This window comes from Diceros bicornis, chromosome 15 (assembly GCF_020826845.1).
Source record: "Diceros bicornis minor isolate mBicDic1 chromosome 15, mDicBic1.mat.cur, whole genome shotgun sequence".
In the NCBI taxonomy this organism is placed as follows: domain Eukaryota; kingdom Metazoa; phylum Chordata; class Mammalia; order Perissodactyla; family Rhinocerotidae; genus Diceros; species Diceros bicornis.
Genome location: NC_080754.1, coordinates 7577986 through 7585805, shown reverse-complemented (window position 1 = coordinate 7585805; position 7820 = coordinate 7577986). Strand labels below are relative to the sequence as shown.

Genomic DNA, 7820 nt, shown 5'->3' with positions numbered 1-7820 from the left:
CAATGAGTTGATATTAATGTCCTTACACATTGTCCATGTAAAACTGTTACTGGACCAAACATGGGACCCTTCTTGGGAGTTAAATCAAACTACACCAGAAGTAGTTGTTTCACAAAGTAGAATTTTTATTTGTGGCATGCAGCACAGAAAAATGGAGACCATAGGGAATAATTTCATAAAGCTATGGCCTCCCCCTCAATCGCCGGAGCACAGGGAAATGGGTATCTTTATTTGGTGTAGGGAATGAGTATTCAAAGGGCAAGTTTCATCGTGGCATGTAGAGATGGGCATAAGCTTGCAAATGCGTGGTTTGAAATCATGCTCCTACATACATCGTATGACCTGGAAATGGCTGCTTCAGCTCACCCAGAGGAGGGGAATTTACAATGTTAATGAGGGCAGGTTACTTTAGTACAACTCTCTGCCTCTCTGTGCAGATGTCAGTCTTGTGGATGTGGTCTGGGGGAGTCTGGTCCAGTTCACAGTGGCTGGGTCCAGGGTGGTTGTCACTTAGAGCTTCTTCCTGGAACATAGCCGAACACCACATAAGCTCAGAGCCCCAAGGTGTTAGATAAAGGAACACCTGCACCTTTCAAGAGGACAAGAGAATTAGGTCAAACACAGAAGTTACAGTTTAGGCAGGACAAGAGAATCGGGTTAGGGTCCATTTCTGGTGACAAAACTACAGGTGGTTGCATTTGTTTCTGTGTCACCATTAGAAACATTTAAAATCAGCAAGAGAATTGAGATGATAGAATGTCAAAGGTGCATTGATAAACACCTCTTGTTTTATTTTTTACTATTGTGATGGTTTAGTCAAGTTAGAAACACTGAGCTTTACATAAAAAGATGAGAATGGATAATAAATTTGGCGCATTGAAAGATATTCATTTGGGGAATTAATTTACAATGTTGAAAACATAATTACAGTCTGATTGAAATACATTTTTTTCTCTTATGGACATTTATTTTTAATTTATTAATTTCAATGCTCATTACATTCTGATTATACTCTCTTTCGGGAGGAAATAGGATTTAAAGTGCCTTGCATTGTGTTCATTATTTTTTATACAGAACTTGTAGATTTGACATGTACTTGAATCCACGGTACTTTCTCTCCAGTTTCTATTTTCAGTTGATTGTATTTGGGAGGGAAAAAAAAGGACACAGTTGCAAATCAGTCCCTGAAGGATAAGAGCATATTTAAATTGTCGTGAGTGGTATATCCGCTGTGAAAGCTTTACTTTTAATGAAATTACCAACATGCCATGTGAATCCTGGGGAAAACGTCACACACGTATCTGCAATTCATAACTACCTTACAGCCATTTCCTCTTGTCACTTAATACTGACAATCAAGAGTAAATTATTTACGATTTTGTAGGTGAATTAATTTAATAGACATTAGAGAGGACATGAATATAAAAGCAAACTTCTTATTTCTCAGATTGAATTCTCCTGCAACCTACACTTCCAGGTACTACACATATGTAAAATGCCTTTCACGTGCAGACGTTTTTGGACTTTAATGCTTCAACTGAGCTAAGGCATCATGTTGGCACTTGACTGCTGATTCCCTGTTCCACATTTGACTTGCTTATACATTGCTAGGAATGGTATGTAGGTGGGTGTGTATACCCGTACAGAAGGTGATATGCAGTATAGTATATGATGATGTGTCATTGGCGTTAAGAATTATAATAAAGGTCCTTAAGAGCTAAAGTGTTCAGAAAATGATTTGAAAAGCTGGTGGACAGACCCTGTTGAGGCCTGAGAAAGCAGAAGTCATTCTAGGAAGAATGAATAAATGAAATCGTGAAAATAGATTCAGGAAAGAAATAGCAGACAGGATTGAAAAGTGGTGGAAACAAAGGAAAGCCATATCTACTACTTTTTCATAATAAAAAATAGATTTGATATTCTTCATTTGATCATCAACCTTGTTGTTTTTGTAAAAAATAAAAATTAAGAATCACCAAATGTACAAAGGTATACAGAGGAAAGGAAGGCGACCTTTGAGCCTATTCCCGTGGATCACAACTCGCAGCATTTGGGAGCACATCCTGCTTGGCCTGTACTTTGTTCTCGGTAGGACGAGGGTTGGCAAGAATGAAGAAGACGAATGTGGAGGTCCAAACTTGGAATATCCTGTCATTTTCTCCTGAAACAAAGAAACCATATGGGAGGCAAGCAGCGAAATAACTTAAACCTGGATCAAAGGTTTGTAGGTTTGTATTTTTCTTGATGATATACATACATTTCAGAAAGCTTTCTTTCATTTTCACAATATTCTTACAACTTTAGCTGCCTTCAAAAATCACTGAATGGTGGGAAGGTAAAGGGTGAGCTGGCAGGAGGAGGAATAAAAAAATCTGCCTCAAATCAATAGATAAAATTCTGAGGTATTTTTTTAATTTCTTGGTATTTAGTCATCTTTCACACTTATTCATAAGCATTCCATGATTTGGGAATTACTTGCATTTTAGCTCTTAGAATACAGTATGAGTCTTCCATCCTCATCAGATAGACTTAATTATATGATTGTATACATCAAGTAGGGGAAAGTTCTAAAGTTTCCCAAGGCCATAAGGAAGTGCAAGTTATAAGTAAATAACCTGTTTAGTAGAGGACAACAGGAGACAGGAGAATATTACCCAGTTCAACACACGTATATACACAAACACGTAAATGCACATTCACATACATGTTTTTTAGTTCATATTCCATATATGGTTTTATACTTTCCTTGTTTGCTTTTTCAATTCAATAAATACAAATTTGTGTCATCATTTTATTTATTTATTTATTTTTTGCCAAGGAAGATTAGCCCTGGGCAAACATCCGTGCCCATGTTCCTCTACTTTTATATATAGGACGCCTGCCATAGCATGGCTTGATAGGCAGTGTGCATGTCCGTGCCCAGGATCCAAACCCCTGAACCCTGGGCCGCAGAAGTGGAGTGCGCAAACTTAACCACTATGCCACCAGGCTGGCCCTCAAATTTGTGTCAGCATTTTAAATAAACCTAAAGTCTAATTTATGGATATAATAATTTATTTTTCTAATTCTATTCTAATAAACATCATGTACTTCTTATGTTTCCATATTATAAATGATACTTCAATAAACAAACTTGTGTGTTGTAATTTGAACCCTTATATCATAAATTTCCTTAGAAAAATAGTTAGAAATAACTTGCCACATCAAAGTGTTAGATTATTTTAAGATTTTTGAAATACATTGCAAAATTGTCATCCAAAGTACCATGTCATCATTTGCTCAATACATCTAAGAGTGCAATTTTCTTTCGGACTTTACAAGAATGAATATTTAAGAAATAGTTAAGAAACTATTATTTCTTACTTTTACTTACCTGAAAAGAAATGTTTTAATGGCATTTTAAACATACGGCATAATTATTTTATAACAATATTGTTTATACTAATTATAGAGTGGAAAAAGCTTAAAGGTATAACTGTAGAAGTGGATACATAATTTTCAGTGCAAGCATAAAATGGAATAGCATACAGTCATTGCAAATCATGTCCTTGAAGCATGTTGAAAGTTACTAAAATTTCTCACATAAATGGAAAAAAGATGAGCCAAGACATCATCAACAGATATATGAATATTTATATATGCTTACCACGTCTGCATCTATATATCATATATTGAAGAAAATATACTAATTAGCTAGCTGGATAATAACATTACAGAAAGATTTTACTTTCATTTTTATTCTTATGGTATTTTCAATTTTCTACATTAATTAAAATCACTTGTGGAAAAAATATTCAAATATTTTATGTACAGATTATTTTCTATTTACATCCCCACTTTGGAAGGTAATAACAGTACATTGTTCAGCAACATGTTTATAAGACTGTCATTCTGAATAGTCACGTGCTTGATATTAAGGATATTTAACTTCTGTTCATCTATATGGACATTTTATGTCATTTTCTGTGAATTTCTCTTATGAGTTTTTTTTCCTTTTTTCTATTATGGTGTTTGTTTTCTGTTTATTTTCAAGGAGTTCAGAATACAGGATAGGGGCAATCTTTTTCCATTTGCTTAAGTCTGTTGTTTGGCTTTTAATTCTTCACAGTGTTAAACCGAAATCCATAACACTGTGTGAATTTTAGCATCACTGCCTTCATGTCTGTTTCTTGCCCTTGTCCTTTTCCAAGGTGAATGGTGGCAGGAGACGACACTGATCCCTGACAGCCCCATTTCTAAGGCCACTGTGTCATCTGGCTTCCTGCTAGTTTTGAAAATATGTGACACTTTTGGAGAACGAAAGGAGGGAGGGAGAGAGAAACCAGAGTATTTCTCCAGGACTCTCTGGGCCTCAACTGTCATCTCTAGCACTGGTTGCATCTCCTCTGTGCTTCTAGATGGGCCACCCGCATTGGCTCCAGCCTTTCCTGGGAGACTTCAGCCCTTGTGATCTAGTAACATCTCTTCCTCCTTCTGTCCCCCACCCTGGCTATGCCATTGACTCCCCTCTTTCGAGAATTTCTGGGTTTCTACTCTTTCTCCATGGTATCTCAGCTCCTCCCTCACTGTCAGCCCTGCATTTCCTTTACTGTAATTACTTGAAGTGGTTTCTGTTTTCTTGATTAAGCCTTGATTGACACACTATTTGTGGAATAAGCACTATCTGGTATTTTCAAGTATGTCATTTCAGTTAATCCTCACAAACTTCCAAGATGCATAGTACAGAGATGAGAACAACTGAAGCCCAGAGAGATAAGTGACTTCTTTAGGCCACAAGGTTCTAGTGTAACAGACTGATGATTTGAGGCCAGGTCCTCAGGGTTCCAGGACCACATAGCTGAGCAGTGGAATAGGTCTCACAGAGGCGAGTTGGACCACATTGTGGAGGCCTTGGGTGCCAGGATTGAAAAAACATGAATAAATAGTTGGTGGTATTTTTTGTTTGTATTATGTACTTTCTTAGAAGCAATGCTTAGGGAAAAATAAAAGTTATAATGTTAAACTCTGAAAGCAGATCTAAATAAAGATTAATTGATAATTATCTGATCATTCATGAAAGATATTTTACTACTGAATTCTTAGTACTGAATGATGGTGCTGAGAGGAAAGTTTTATCTTTTGTGAGTCAAAATAATGGTGTTCGTTCAATCACATACAGTTGCATTCATCATTATCAGTGTTGTTGCCTTGGTTCTTCATCCAAATAATTCCAACAGATATCTTAGGCTTCAGGGTAAGTATGTTGGTTTATAAGTAATGGACTCTGTGGGTGTGTGTGTGTCTTTTTTGCACAGAGGGAGCACGCTTTTGCTAGCACTTTCATTCAGAATGATTCAGTGGCTAGAAGAGTTTTGAGAAAGAGAATTTATGTTAAGGATCAAGATAATTTTATGTCTAAGAAAGTGAGACGTCATTTAAAATATCTTATTAACAAAATAGTTCAAGAATAGAGAAAATAGAGAATAATATAATGACTGTCTATGCACACAACAGTCAGCTAAATCATTTACCACTTACTGTGTTTAATTCAAATTATTTTGAAAATAAAACATTAAATGTTGAATGAAATTTGCATATATATTCATCCTCAATCCAACATTCCTTAATTCATTCCAGATAGAAACAGTCTCTTAAATTTAATGTTTATAATTCCCACACATATTGTTATAGCTTGCATCAGTAATCAATACACAGCATGTTGCATGTTTAATATCTTGTTTAAATACAATCATGTCAAATGTATTGTTACATAGCTTCCTTTAAAAAATCACAATATTATGTTAATGAGCTACATGCATGTTGATAGATCATTCATTTTTAACTGCTATAGAGAATTCCATTTGTTCATGAGCATTTAAGATTTTTTCAATGGCTTTTTACTTTTATGAATAGTATTTTGGTAAACTGAGTTGTGCATATCTGCATGAGCACACGTGCATGTGAGTTCCTAGAGCATATACCTGATAATGGAAATCTCTGACTAGGGTGAGTGTATCTTCAGAGCTGATTGATACTGCTGAAGGATTCCCAACGTGGCGAGACAGCAGTACCATGGAAGTATATGAAAGCTTCCTTCCCCATCAAATCACCAACCTGGTATTACATTGCTTGGTATTAGTTGACTTAATTGTTTTGTCAGTAGATGACTTTAAAATGGTATAGCATTTAATTTTCATTGCTCTGGAAAACCAAACATTTCTCAAGTGTTTATTGGTCACTGGTTCATGGCATTTACCTATGTTTTTATTTTTTTTCTATTGGACTGTTAATCTTTTAGTATTTGAGTTTCTAGATGATCTTCATATATTCTGGATGGTAATATTATTGTCAGGGGTAAAGTTCTAAACACTTTCTCCCATCTATGTCTTCTTTTACCAAATTTTATGATGTATTTTTATGGTACAGAATATTTTTATTTTACTGTAATTGCATCTTTCAATCTTATTTTGTAAATTTTGTGTCTACTTTAAGAAATTTCCCTGTACTGCAGACTATTTTATGTTCTCCCAAATGTTTTAAATGTTTGCTTTTAATATATGTGTTTTTATTCACCTAAAACCAATTTCATACATGGTGTAAAATAGAGATTCAATATTACTTTTTAATATATGAATAATCTATTGTTTAAATGACATTATTGTTATAGCAAGCCTTTTTAACTAACTTTTTTCCTTTCTGTTCCACAAAAATTTAATGATCAGATTGTCAATTTCTTTGAAGAAATACATTGAATTTTCATTGGATTTAACCAAATTCAAAGATTAATTTGAGGTCCACAAGTGTCTCTTTAATATTTAATCTTCTTTAGTATAGATTATAAATTTTCCTTTATTTAGGAATTCTTGTATGTCTTTAAATAAAGTCATAATTATTTTATTAATAGTTATATACAATATTTTCCCATTTTAATTTATTGGCAGCTCAGAGTTTTTGCTTTTCAGCATTTTCAAAATGTATTTTTTTCTATCTTGTATAACTGGTACATAGAAACAAAATTTATTTCCAGTCACAGCTAAATTTTACTTTTTGATAAGTTTCCTCCTCTGGGCACCCAGGGCGACCTCGGGAGCCCGGGGCAGAGGCAGGGACTCGATTGGCACCTGGCGGGCCGCGAGGGGATCTACCTATCAAGCCAGGGGGAGCTTACCGGTGGAGATTCAGAGAAGAGCGGGAAATGCGAGTCCGGACTCAGGTAGTGTGGTGCAGCCCAGTCAGCGGCTTCGGCAGGGGGAGGCAGCGCCGGAGGACCGAGGAGCAGATAGATGGTTCCGAGGAGCAGCTGCGTCACTCAAGGTCAACTCCAGACTGGAGGACCCAGGAGCAGTTGCATCACTCAAGGTCAGCTCCAGGGGTCTGCCTCCCCGAGCCTTGGCATGCTCGGGATTTTATTGAGTACAGAAGCTTTTAGGCAGGGAGGGAGAAGAAGGAGTAGGGGAGGGGTCCACGCAGCAGTGTGAAATTTTTTTCTGCAAAATCTTCTTTTGTGGTCAGCTGGGTGTTGTCTTCTTTTGCGGTCAGGCACTTTCCTTTGCCCTAATTATGTGATCTAGCAAAGCAAACAATACAATGTCCATAAAGTCAGGTCTCTCTGGGTCAAACATGTCAAGGAGAATGTCCAAGACCCTTTAAGTTGATCCCAGAGCTCTGATTCCACATCCGATGGTCCTTGGTTCTCCGGCTGTCGACTCATGATGCCTTTACAACTTTTAATAGTTTTTGTGTGTGGATTTTCTCATATTAAGTTCAATTACATAAATTTGTCCATTTTCATTCTTTTGTAAATGAAAGGTGGTTAAATAAGAGCAATTTCATATTTTCCA

General features: G+C 36.1%; 1 long non-coding RNA gene across 1 annotated transcript; it reads right to left on the bottom strand.

Annotated features, from left to right (window-relative positions):
* Window positions 1–219: 219 nt before the first annotated feature.
* Window positions 220–7196, bottom strand: LOC131414515 (uncharacterized). The gene is made up of 3 exons (XR_009222188.1): window positions 7148–7196; window positions 2014–2161; window positions 220–523 (listed from the first exon to the last, which is right to left on the bottom strand). It is a non-coding gene; the product is annotated as an uncharacterized LOC131414515 (long non-coding RNA).
* Window positions 7197–7820: the final 624 nt, after the last annotated feature.